This window comes from Narcine bancroftii, chromosome 1 (assembly GCF_036971445.1).
Source record: "Narcine bancroftii isolate sNarBan1 chromosome 1, sNarBan1.hap1, whole genome shotgun sequence".
Lineage (NCBI taxonomy): Eukaryota > Metazoa > Chordata > Chondrichthyes > Torpediniformes > Narcinidae > Narcine > Narcine bancroftii.
Window position 1 is genome coordinate 307,964,608 of NC_091469.1, and position 14,229 is coordinate 307,978,836.

Consider the following 14,229-nt stretch of genomic DNA (forward strand, 5'->3'; position numbering starts at 1 on the left):
TTCCCCGCCTCTGATTCCCCGTGTTTGATTCACTGCCTCTGATTCCCCGCCTCTGATTCCCCATCTCTGATTCAGCGCCTTTGATTCGCCACCTCTGATTCCCCATATCTGATTCCCCGCATCTGCTTCCCCGCCTCTGATTCCCCGCCTCTGATTCCCCATATCTCATTCCCCGCCTCTGATTCCCCATCTCTGATTCCCGGACTCTGAATCCCCATCTCTGATTCCGCACATCTGATTCCCTGCCTCTGATTCCCCGCCTCTGATTCCCCGCCTCTGATTACCTGCCTCTGATTCCCAACCACTGATTCCCCACCTCTGATTCCCCATATCTGATTCCCCGCCTGTGTTTCCCGCCTCGTATTCCCCGCCTCTGTTTCCCCATATCTGATTCCCCACCTCTTATTCCCCATATCTGATTCCCCGCCTCTGTTTCCCCGCCTCTGATTCCCCGCCTCTGTTTCCCCATATCTGATTCCCCGCCTCTGTTCCCCGCCTCTGTTTCCCCATATCTGATTCCCCGCCTCTGATTCCCCAACTCTGATTCCCCGCCTCTGATTCCCCAGCTATGATTTCCCGTCTCTCATTCCCCGTGTTTGATTCCCAACCTCTGATTCCCCACCTCTGATTCCCCATATCTGATTCCCCACCTCTGTTTCCCCGCCTCTGATTCCCCACCTCTGTTTCCCCATATCTGATTCCCCGCCTCTGATTCCCCAACTCTGATTCCCCGCCTCTGATTCCCCGCCTCTGATTCCCCATCTCTGATTCAACGCCTTTGAGTCGCCATCTCTGATTCCCCATATCTGATTTCCCACCTCTGTTTCCCCGCCTCTGATTCCCCACCTCTGTTTCCCCATATCTGATTCCCCGCCTCTGATTCCCGGCCTCTTATTCCCCGCTTCTGATTCTGATTCTCTGCCTCTGATTCCCCATCTCTGATTCCGCACATCTGATTCCCTTCCTCTGATTCCCCACCTCTGATTCCCCATATCTGATTCCCCGCCTCTGTTTCCCCGCCTCTGATGCCCCGCCTGTTTCCCCATATCTGATTCCCCTCCTCTGATAACCCAACTCAGATTCCCCGCCTTTGATTCCCCAGCTCTGATACCCCGCCTCTGCTTCCCTGCCACTTATTCCCCACCTCTGATTCCCTATATCTGATTCCCTGCCTCTGTTTCCCCGCCTCTGATTCCCCTCCTCTGTTTCCCCATATCTAATTCCCTGCCTCTGATTCCCCAAATCTGATTCCCCGCCTCTGATTCCCCAGCACTGATTCCCCGCCTCTGATTCCCCGCATCTGATTCCCAGTCTCTGATTCCACACTTCTGATTCCCTGCCTCTGATTCCCAACCTCTGATTCCCCATATCTGATTCCCCGCCTCTGTTTCCCTGCCTCTGATTCCCCGCCTCTGATTCCCAATATCTCATTCCCCGCCTCTGATTCCCCATCTCTGATTCCCGGACTCTGATTCCCCACCTCTGATTCCCGGCCTCTTATTCCCCGCTTCTGATTCTGATTCTCTGCCTCTGACTCCCCATCTCTGATTCCGCACATCTGATACCCTGCCTCTGATTCCCCACCTCTGATTCCCCATATCTAATTCCCCGCCTCTGATTCCTGGCCTCTGATTCCCTGCCTCTGATTCCCCGCCTCTGATTCCCTGCCTCTGATTCCCCATCTCTGATTCCGCACATCTGATTACCTGCCTCTGATTCCCCGCCTCTGATTCCCCGCCTCTGATTCATTGCCTCTGATTCGTAACATCTGATTCCCCACCTCTGATTCCCCATATCTGATTCCCCGCCTCTGTTTCCCCGCCTCTGATTCCCCGCCTCTGATTCCCCAACTCTGATTCCCCGCCTCTGATTCCCCATCTCTGATTCTGCGCCTTTGATTCGCCACCTCTGATTCCCCATATCTGATTCACCGCATCTGTTTCCCCGCCTCTGAATCCCCGCCTCTGATTCCCCATATCTCATTCCCCGCCTCTGATTCCCCATCTCTGATTCTGATTCCCCATCTCTGATTCCGCACATCTGATTCCCTGCCTCTGATTCCCCGCCTCTGATTCCCCGCCTCTGATTACCTGCCTCTGATTCCCAACCACTGATTCCCCACCTCTGATTCCCCATATCTGATTCACTGCCTCTGATTCCCAACCACTGATTCCCCGCCTCTGTTTTCCGCCTCTGATTCCCCGCCTCTGTTTCCCCATATCTGATTCCCCACCTCTGATTCCTCATATCTGATTCCCCGCCTCTGTTTCCCCGCCTCTGATTCCCCGCCTCTGTTTCCCCATATCTGATTCCATGCCTCTGATTCCCCAACTCTGATTCCCCGCCTCTGATTCCCCAGCTCTGATTCCCCGCCTCTGATTCCCCGTGTTTGATTCCCTGCCTCTGATTCCCCGCCTCTGATTCACCATCTCTGATTCACAACCTTTGATTCGCCACCTCTGATTCCCCATATCTGATTCCCCGCCTCTGTTTCCCCGCCTCTGATTCCCCACCTCTGATTCCCCATATCTCATTCCCCGCCTCTGATTCCCCATCTCTGATTCCCGGACTCTGATTCCCCACCTCTGATTCCTGGCCTCTTGTTCCCGGCATCTGATTCCCGGCCTCTGATTCCCAGCCTCTGATTCCCCGCTTCTGATTCTGATTCCATGCCTCTGATTCCCCATCTCTGATTCCGCACATCTGATTCCCTGCCTCTGATTCCCCACATCTGATTCCCCATATCTGATTCCCCGCCTCTGTTTCCCCACCTCTGATGCCCCGCCTCTGTTTCCCCATATCTGATTCCCCGCCTCTGATACCCCAACTCAGATTCCCCACCTCTTATTCCCCAGCTCTGATATCCGGCCTCTGCTTCCCTGCAACTTATTCCCCACCTCTGATTCCCCATATCTGATTCCCCGCCTCTGTTTCCCCGCCTCTGATTCCCCTCTTCTGTTTCCCCATATCTAATTCCCGGCCTCTGATTCCCCAACTCTGATTCCCCTCCTCTGTTTCCCCAGCTCTGATTCCCCGCCTCTGATTCCCCGCATCTGATTCCCTGCCTCTGATTCCCCACCTCTGATTCCCTGCCTCTGATTCCCAACCTCTGATTCCCCATATCTGATTCCCCGCCTCTGTTTCCCTGCCTCTGTTTCCCCGCCTCTGATTCCCAATATCTCATTCCCCGCCCCTGATTCCCCATCTCTGATTCCCGGACTCTGATTCCCCACCTCTGATTCCCGGCCTCTTATTCCCCGCTTCTGATTCTGATTCTCTGCCTCTGATTCCCCATCTCTGATTCCGCACATCTGATTCTCTGCCTCTAATTCCCCACCTCTGATTCCCCATATCTGATTCCCCGCCTCTGATTCCCCGCCTCTGATTCCCAGCCTCTGATTCACCATCTCTGATTCCGCACATCTGATTCCCTGCCTCTGATTCCCCGCCTCTGATTCCCCGCCTCTGATTCCCTTCCTCTGATTCGCAACCTCTGATTCCCCACCTGTGATTCCCCATATCTGATTCCCCGCCTCTGTTTCCCCGCCTCTGATTCCCCGCCTCTGTTTCCCCATATCTGATTCCCCGCCTCTCATTCCCCAACTCTGATTCCCCGCCTCTGATTCCCCGTGTTTGATTCACTGCCTCTGATTCCCCGCCTCTGATTCCCCATCTCTGATTCAGCGCCTTTGATTCGCCACCTCTGATTCCCCATATCTGATTCCCCGCATCTGCTTCCCCGCCTCTGATTCCCCGCCTCTGATTCCCCATATCTCATTCCCCGCCTCTGATTCCCCATCTCTGATTCCCGGACTCTGAATCCCCATCTCTGATTCCGCACATCTGATTCCCTGCCTCTGATTCCCCGCCTCTGATTCCCCGCCTCTGATTACCTGCCTCTGATTCCCAACCACTGATTCCCCACCTCTGATTCCCCATATCTGATTCCCTGCCTCTGATTCCCAACCACTGATTCCCCACCTCTGATTCCCCATATCTGATTCCCCGCCTGTGTTTCCCGCCTCGTATTCCCCGCCTCTGTTTCCCCATATCTGATTCCCCACCTCTGATTCCCCATATCTGATTCCCCGCCTCTGTTTCCCCGCCTCTGATTCCCCGCCTCTGTTTCCCCATATCTGATTCCCCGCCTCTGTTCCCCGCCTCTGTTTCCCCATATCTGATTCCCCGCCTCTGAATCCCCAACTCTGATTCCCCGCCTCTGATTCCCCAGCTATGATTTCCCGTCTCTCATTCCCCGTGTTTGATTCCCAACCTCTGATTCCCCACCTCTGATTCCCCATATCTGATTCCCCACCTCTGTTTCCCCGCCTCTGATTCCCCACCTCTGTTTCCCCATATCTGATTCCCCGCCTCTGATTCCCCAACTCTGATTCCCCGCCTCTGATTCCCCGCCTCTGATTCCCCATCTCTGATTCAACGCCTTTGAGTCGCCATCTCTGATTCCCCATATCTGATTTCCCACCTCTGTTTCCCCGCCTCTGATTCCCCACCTCTGTTTCCCCATATCTGATTCCCCGCCTCTGATTCCCGGCCTCTTATTCCCCGCTTCTGATTCTGATTCTCTGCCTCTGATTCCCCATCTCTGATTCCGCACATCTGATTCCCTTCCTCTGATTCCCCACCTCTGATTTCCCATATCTGATTCCCTGCCTGTGATTCCCCATCTCTGATACCGCACATCTGATTCCGTGCCTCTTATTCCCCACCTCTGATTCCCGGCCTCTGATTTCCGGCCTCTGATTCCCGGCCTCTCATTCCCGGCCTCTCATTCCCGGCCTCTGATTCCCGGCCTCTGATTCCCCGCCTCTGATTCCCCGCCTCTGATTCCCTGCCTCTGATTCCCCTTCTCTGATTCTGCAAATCTGATTCCCTGCCTCTGATTCCCCGCCTCTGATTCCCCGCCTCTGATTCCAAGCCTCTGACTCCCAACCTCTGATTCCCCACCTCTGATTCCCCATATCTGATTCCCCGCCTCTGTTTCCCCGCCTCTGATTCCCCGCCTCTGTTTCCCCATATCTGATTCCACGCCTCTGATTCCCCAACTCTGATTCCCCGCCTCTGATTCCCCAGCTCTGATTCCCCGCCTCTGATTCCCCGTGTTTGTTTCCCTGCCTCTGATTCCCCGCCTCTGATTCCCCATCTCTGATTCACAACCTTTGATTCGCCACCTCTGATTCCCCATATCTGATTCCCCGCCTCTGTTTCCCCGCCTCTGATTCCCCGCCTCTGATTCCCCATATCTCATTCCCCGCCTCTGATTCCCCATTTCTGATTCCCGGACTCAGATTCCCCACCTCTGATTCCCGGCCTCTTATTCCCGGCATCTGATTCCCGGCCTCTGATTCCCGGCCTCTGATTCTCCGCTTCTGATACTGATTCCATGCCTCTGATACCCCATCTCTGATTCCGCACATCTGATTCCCTGCCTCTGATTCCCCACCTCTGATTCCCCATATCTGATTCCCCGCCTCTGTTTCCCCGCCTCTGATGCCCCGCCTGTTTCCCCATATCTGATTCCCCTCCTCTGATAACCCAACTCAGATTCCCCGCCTTTGATTCCCCAGCTCTGATACCCCGCCTCTGCTTCCCTGCCACTTATTCCCCACCTCTGATTCCCCATATCTGATTCCCCGCCTCTGTTTCCCCGCCTCTGATTCCCCTCCTCTGTTTCCCCATATCTAATTCCCTGCCTCTGATTCCCCAAATCTGATTCCCCGCCTCTGATTCCCCAGCTCTGATTCCCCGCCTCTGATTCCCCGCATCTGATTCCCAGTCTCTGATTCCACACTTCTGATTCCCTGCCTCTGATTCCCAACCTCTGATACCCCATATCTGATTCCCCGCCTCTGTTTCCCTGCCTCTGATTCCCCGCCTCTGATTCCCAATATCTCATTCCCCGCCTCTGATTCCCCATCTCTGATTCCCGGACTCTGATTCCCCACCTCTGATTCCCGGCCTCTTATTCCCCGCTTCTGATTCTGATTCTCTGCCTCTGACTCCCCATCTCTGATTCCGCACATCTGATACCCTGCCTCTGATTCCCCACCTCTGATTCCCCATATCTAATTCCCCGCCTCTGATTCCTGGCCTCTGATTCCCTGCCTCTGATTCCCCGCCTCTGATTCCCTGCCTCTGATTCCCCATCTCTGATTCCGCACATCTGATTCCCTGCCTCTGATTCCCCGCCTCTGATTCCCCGCCTCTGATTCATTGCCTCTGATTCGTAACATCTGATTCCCCACCTCTGATTCCCCATATCTGATTCCCCGCCTCTGTTTCCCCGCCTCTGATTCCCCGCCTCTGATTCCCCAACTCTGATTCCCCGCCTCTGATTCCCCATCTCTGATTCTGCGCCTTTGATTCGCCACCTCTGATTCCCCATATCTGATTCACCGCATCTGTTTCCCCGCCTCTGATTCCCCGCCTCTGATTCCCCATATCTCATTCACCGCCTCTGATTCCCCATCTCTGATTCTGATTTACCATCTCTGATTCCGCACATCTGATTCCCTGCCTCTGATTCCCCGCCTCTGATTCCCCGCCTCTGATTACCTGCCTCTGATTCCCAACCACTGATTCCCCACCTCTGATTCCCCATATCTGATTCACTGCCTCTGATTCCCAACCACTGATTCCCCGCCTCTGTTTTCCGCCTCTGATTCCCCGCCTCTGTTTCCCCATATCTGATTCCCCACCTCTGATTCCCCATATCTGATTCCCCGCCTCTGTTTCCCCGCCTCTGATTCCCCGCCTCTGTTTCCCCATATCTGATTCCACGCCTCTGATTCCCCAACTCTGATTCCCCGCCTCTGATTCCCCAGCTCTGATTCCCCGCCTCTGATTCCCCGTGTTTGAATCCCTGCCTCTGATTCCCCGCCTCTGATTCACCATCTCTGATTCACAACCTTTGATTCGCCACCTCTGATTCCCCATATCTGATTCCCCGCCTCTGTTTCCCCGCCTCTGATTCCCCACCTCTGATTCCCCATATCTCATTCCCCGCCTCTGATTCCCCACCTCTGATTCCCCATATCTGATTCCCCTCCTCTGATAACCCAACTCAGATTCCCCGCCTTTGATTCCCCAGCTCTGATACCCCGCCTCTGCTTCCCTGCCACTTATTCCCCACCTCTGATTCCCCATATCTGATTCCCCGCCTCTGTTTCCCCGCCTCTGATTCCCCTCCTCTGTTTCCCCATATCTAATTCCCTGCCTCTGATTCCCCAAATCTGATTCCCCGCCTCTGATTCCCCAGCTCTGATTCCACGCCTCTGATTCCCCGCATCTGATTCCCAGTCTCTGATTCCACACTTCTGATTCCCTGCCTCTGATTCCCAACCTCTGATTCCCCATATCTGATTCCCCGCCTCTGTTTCCCTGCCTCTGATTCCCCGCCTCTGATTCCCAATATCTCATTCCCCGCCTCTGATTCCCCATCTCTGATTCCCAGACTTTGATTCCCCACCTCTGATTCCCGGCCTCTTATTCCCCGCTTCTGATTCTGATTCTCTGCCTCTGACTCCCCATCTCTGATTCGGCACATCTGATACCCTGCCTCTGATTCCCCACCTCTGATTCCCCATATCTGATTCCCCATCTCTGATTCCCGGACTCTGATTCCCCACCTCTGATTCCCGGCCTCTTATTCCCCGCTTCTGATTCTGATTCTCTGCCTCTGATTCCCCATCTCTGATTCCGCACATCTGATTCTCTGCCTCTAATTCCCCACCTCTGATTCCCCATATCTGATTCCCCGCCTCTGATTCCCCGCCTCTGATTCCCAGCCTCTGATTCACCATCTCTGATTCCGCACATCTGATTCCCTGCCTCTGATTCCCCGCCTCTGATTCCCCGCCTCTGATTCCCTTCCTCTGATTCGCAACCTCTGATTCCCCACCTGTGATTCCCCATATCTGATTCCCCGCCTCTGTTTCCCCGCCTCTGATTCCCCGCCTCTGTTTCCCCATATCTGATTCCCCGCCTCTCATTCCCCAACTCTGATTCCCCGCCTCTGATTCCCCGTGTTTGATTCACTGCCTCTGATTCCCCGCCTCTGATTCACCATCTCTGATTCAGCGCCTTTGATTCGCCACCTCTGATTCCCCATATCTGATTCCCCGCATCTGCTTCCCCGCCTCTGATTCCCCGCCTCTGATTCCCCATATCTCATTCCCCGCCTCTGATTCCCCATCTCTGATTCCCGGACTCTGAATCCCCATCTCTGATTCCGCACATCTGATTCCCTGCCTCTGATTCCCCGCCTCTGATTCCCCGCCTCTGATTACCTGCCTCTGATTCCCAACCACTGATTCCCCACCTCTGATTCCCCATATCTGATTCCCCGCCTGTGTTTCCCGCCTCGTATTCCCCGCCTCTGTTTCCCCATATCTGATTCCCCACCTCTTATTCCCCATATCTGATTCCCCGCCTCTGTTTCCCCGCCTCTGATTCCCCGCCTCTGTTTCCCCATATCTGATTCCTTGCCTCTGTTCCCCGCCTCTGTTTCCCCATATCTGATTCCCCGCCTCTGATTCCCCAACTCTGATTCCCCGCCTCTGATTCCCCAGCTATGATTTCCCGTCTCTCATTCCCCGTGTTTGATTCCCAACCTCTGATTCCCCACCTCTGATTCCCCATATCTGATTCCCCACCTCTGTTTCCCCGCCTCTGATTCCCCACCTCTGTTTCCCCATATCTGATTCCCCGCCTCTGATTCCCCAACTCTGATTCCCCGCCTCTGATTCCCCGCCTCTGATTCCCCATCTCTGATTCAACGCCTTTGAGTCGCCATCTCTGATTCCCCATATCTGATTTCCCACCTCTGTTTCCCCGCCTCTGATTCCCCACCTCTGTTTCCCCATATCTGATTCCCCGCCTCTGATTCCCGGCCTCTTATTCCCCGCTTCTGATTCTGATTCTCTGCCTCTGATTCCCCATCTCTGATTCCGCACATCTGATTCCCTTCCTCTGATTCCCCACCTCTGATTCCCCATATCTGATTCCCCGCCTCTGTTTCCCCGCCTCTGATGCCCCGCCTGTTTCCCCATATCTGATTCCCCTCCTCTGATAACCCAACTCAGATTCCCCGCCTTTGATTCCCCAGCTCTGATACCCCGCCTCTGCTTCCCTGCCACTTATTCCCCACCTCTGATTCCCCATATCTGATTCCCTGCCTCTGTTTCCCCGCCTCTGATTCCCCTCCTCTGTTTCCCCATATCTAATTCCCTGCCTCTGATTCCCCAAATCTGATTCCCCGCCTCTGATTCCCCAGCACTGATTCCCCGCCTCTGATTCCCCGCATCTGATTCCCAGTCTCTGATTCCACACTTCTGATTCCCTGCCTCTGATTCCCAACCTCTGATTCCCCATATCTGATTCCCCGCCTCTGTTTCCCTGCCTCTGATTCCCCGCCTCTGATTCCCAATATCTCATTCCCCGCCTCTGATTCCCCATCTCTGATTCCCGGACTCTGATTCCCCACCTCTGATTCCCGGCCTCTTATTCCCCGCTTCTGATTCTGATTCTCTGCCTCTGACTCCCCATCTCTGATTCCGCACATCTGATACCCTGCCTCTGATTCCCCACCTCTGATTCCCCATATCTAATTCCCCGCCTCTGATTCCTGGCCTCTGATTCCCTGCCTCTGATTCCCCGCCTCTGATTCCCTGCCTCTGATTCCCCATCTCTGATTCCGCACATCTGATTCCCTGCCTCTGATTCCCCGCCTCTGATTCCCCGCCTCTGATTCATTGCCTCTGATTCGTAACATCTGATTCCCCACCTCTGATTCCCCATATCTGATTCCCCGCCTCTGTTTCCCCGCCTCTGATTCCCCGCCTCTGATTCCCCAACTCTGATTCCCCGCCTCTGATTCCCCATCTCTGATTCTGCGCCTTTGATTCGCCACCTCTGATTCCCCATATCTGATTCACCGCATCTGTTTCCCCGCCTCTGAATCCCCGCCTCTGATTCCCCATATCTCATTCCCCGCCTCTGATTCCCCATCTCTGATTCTGATTCCCCATCTCTGATTCCGCACATCTGATTCCCTGCCTCTGATTCCCCGCCTCTGATTCCCCGCCTCTGATTCACTGCCTCTGATTCCCAACCACAGATTCCCCGCCTCTGTTTTCCGCCTCTGATTCCACGCCTCTGTTTCCCCATATCTGATTCCCCACCTCTGATTCCTCATATCTGATTCCCCGCCTCTGTTTCCCCGCCTCTGATTCCCCGCCTCTGTTTCCCCATATCTGATTCCACGCCTCTGATTCCCCAACTCTGATTCCCCGCCTCTGATTCCCCAGCTCTGATTCCCCGCCTCTGATTCCCCGTGTTTGATTCCCTGCCTCTGATTCCCCGCCTCTGATTCACCATCTCTGATTCACAACCTTTGATTCGCCACCTCTGATTCCCCATATCTGATTCCCCGCCTCTGTTTCCCCGCCTCTGATTCCCCACCTCTGATTCCCCATATCTCATTCCCCGCCTCTGATTCCCCATCTCTGATTCCCGGACTCTGATTCCCCACCTCTGATTCCTGGCCTCTTGTTCCCGGCATCTGATTCCCGGCCTCTGATTCCCAGCCTCTGATTCCCCGCTTCTGATTCTGATTCCATGCCTCTGATTCCCCATCTCTGATTCCGCACATCTGATTCCCTGCCTCTGATTCCCCACATCTGATTCCCCATATCTGATTCCCCGCCTCTGTTTCCCCACCTCTGATGCCCCGCCTCTGTTTCCCCATATCTGATTCCCCGCCTCTGATACCCCAACTCAGATTCCCCACCTCTTATTCCCCAGCTCTGATATCCGGCCTCTGCTTCCCTGCAACTTATTCCCCACCTCTGATTCCCCATATCTGATTCCCCGCCTCTGTTTCCCCGCCTCTGATTCCCCTCTTCTGTTTCCCCATATCTAATTCCCGGCCTCTGATTCCCCAACTCTGATTCCCCTCCTCTGATTCCCCAGCTCTGATTCCCCGCCTCTGATTCCCCGCATCTGATTCCCTGCCTCTGATTCCCCACCTCTGATTCCCTGCCTCTGATTCCCAACCTCTGATTCCCCATATCTGATTCCCCGCCTCTGTTTCCCTGCCTCTGTTTCCCCGCCTCTGATTCCCAATATCTCATTCCCCGCCCCTGATTCCCCATCTCTGATTCCCGGACTCTGATTCCCCACCTCTGATTCCCGGCCTCTTATTCCCCGCTTCTGATTCTGATTCTCTGCCTCTGATTCCCCATCTCTGATTCCGCACATCTGATTCTCTGCCTCTAATTCCCCACCTCTGATTCCCCATATCTGATTCCCCGCCTCTGATTCCCCATATCTGATTCCCCGCCTCTGTTTCCCCGCCTCTGATTCCCCGCCTCTGTTTCCCCATATCTGATTCCCCGCCTCTGATTCCCCATATCTGATTCCCCGCCTCTGTTTCCCCGCCTCTGATTCCCCGCCTCTGTTTCCCCATATCTGATTCCCCGCCTCTGTTCCCCGCCTCTGTTTCCCCATATCTGATTCCCCGCCTCTGAATCCCCAACTCTGATTCCCCGCCTCTGATTCCCCAGCTATGATTTCCCGTCTCTCATTCCCCGTGTTTGATTCCCAACCTCTGATTCCCCACCTCTGATTCCCCATATCTGATTCCCCACCTCTGTTTCCCCGCCTCTGATTCCCCACCTCTGTTTCCCCATATCTGATTCCCCGCCTCTGATTCCCCAACTCTGATTCCCCGCCTCTGATTCCCCGCCTCTGATTCCCCATCTCTGATTCAACGCCTTTGAGTCGCCATCTCTGATTCCCCATATCTGATTTCCCACCTCTGTTTCCCCGCCTCTGATTCCCCACCTCTGTTTCCCCATATCTGATTCCCCGCCTCTGATTCCCGGCCTCTTATTCCCCGCTTCTGATTCTGATTCTCTGCCTCTGATTCCCCATCTCTGATTCCGCACATCTGATTCCCTTCCTCTGATTCCCCACCTCTGATTTCCCATATCTGATTCCCTGCCTGTGATTCCCCATCTCTGATACCGCACATCTGATTCCGTGCCTCTTATTCCCCACCTCTGATTCCCGGCCTCTGATTTCCGGCCTCTGATTCCCGGCCTCTCATTCCCGGCCTCTCATTCCCGGCCTCTGATTCCCGGCCTCTGATTCCCCGCCTCTGATTCCCCGCCTCTGATTCCCTGCCTCTGATTCCCCTTCTCTGATTCTGCAAATCTGATTCCCTGCCTCTGATTCCCCGCCTCTGATTCCCCGCCTCTGATTCCAAGCCTCTGACTCCCAACCTCTGATTCCCCACCTCTGATTCCCCATATCTGATTCCCCGCCTCTGTTTCCCCGCCTCTGATTCCCCGCCTCTGTTTCCCCATATCTGATTCCACGCCTCTGATTCCCCAACTCTGATTCCCCGCCTCTGATTCCCCAGCTCTGATTCCCCGCCTCTGATTCCCCGTGTTTGTTTCCCTGCCTCTGATTCCCCGCCTCTGATTCCCCATCTCTGATTCACAACCTTTGATTCGCCACCTCTGATTCCCCATATCTGATTCCCCGCCTCTGTTTCCCCGCCTCTGATTCCCCGCCTCTGATTCCCCATATCTCATTCCCCGCCTCTGATTCCCCATTTCTGATTCCCGGACTCAGATTCCCCACCTCTGATTCCCGGCCTCTTATTCCCGGCATCTGATTCCCGGCCTCTGATTCCCGGCCTCTGATTCTCCGCTTCTGATACTGATTCCATGCCTCTGATACCCCATCTCTGATTCCGCACATCTGATTCCCTGCCTCTGATTCCCCACCTCTGATTCCCCATATCTGATTCCCCGCCTCTGTTTCCCCGCCTCTGATGCCCCGCCTGTTTCCCCATATCTGATTCCCCTCCTCTGATAACCCAACTCAGATTCCCCGCCTTTGATTCCCCAGCTCTGATACCCCGCCTCTGCTTCCCTGCCACTTATTCCCCACCTCTGATTCCCCATATCTGATTCCCCGCCTCTGTTTCCCCGCCTCTGATTCCCCTCCTCTGTTTCCCCATATCTAATTCCCTGCCTCTGATTCCCCAAATCTGATTCCCCGCCTCTGATTCCCCAGCTCTGATTCCCCGCCTCTGATTCCCCGCATCTGATTCCCAGTCTCTGATTCCACACTTCTGATTCCCTGCCTCTGATTCCCAACCTCTGATACCCCATATCTGATTCCCCGCCTCTGTTTCCCTGCCTCTGATTCCCCGCCTCTGATTCCCAATATCTCATTCCCCGCCTCTGATTCCCCATCTCTGATTCCCGGACTCTGATTCCCCACCTCTGATTCCCGGCCTCTTATTCCCCGCTTCTGATTCTGATTCTCTGCCTCTGACTCCCCATCTCTGATTCCGCACATCTGATACCCTGCCTCTGATTCCCCACCTCTGATTCCCCATATCTAATTCCCCGCCTCTGATTCCTGGCCTCTGATTCCCTGCCTCTGATTCCCCGCCTCTGATTCACTGCCTCTGATTCCCCATCTCTGATTCCGCACATCTGATTCCCTGCCTCTGATTCCCCGCCTCTGATTCCCCGCCTCTGATTCATTGCCTCTGATTCGTAACATCTGATTCCCCACCTCTGATTCCCCATATCTGATTCCCCGCCTCTGTTTCCCCGCCTCTGATTCCCCGCCTCTGATTCCCCAACTCTGATTCCCCGCCTCTGATTCCCCATCTCTGATTCTGCGCCTTTGATTCGCCACCTCTGATTCCCCATATCTGATTCACCGCATCTGTTTCCCCGCCTCTGATTCCCCGCCTCTGATTCCCCATATCTCATTCACCGCCTCTGATTCCCCATCTCTGATTCTGATTCCCCATCTCTGATTCCGCACATCTGATTCCCTGCCTCTGATTCCCCGCCTCTGATTCCCCGCCTCTGATTACCTGCCTCTGATTCCCAACCACTGATTCCCCACCTCTGATTCCCCATATCTGATTCACTGCCTCTGATTCCCAACCACTGATTCCCCGCCTCTGTTTTCCGCCTCTGATTCCCCGCCTCTGTTTCCCCATATCTGATTCCCCACCTCTGATTCCCCATATCTGATTCCCCGCCTCTGTTTCCCCGCCTCTGATTCCCCGCCTCTGTTTCCCCATATCTGATTCCACGCCTCTGATTCCCCAACTCTGATTCCCCGCCTCTGATTCCCCAGCTCTGATTCCCCGCCTCTGATTCCCCGTGTTTGAAT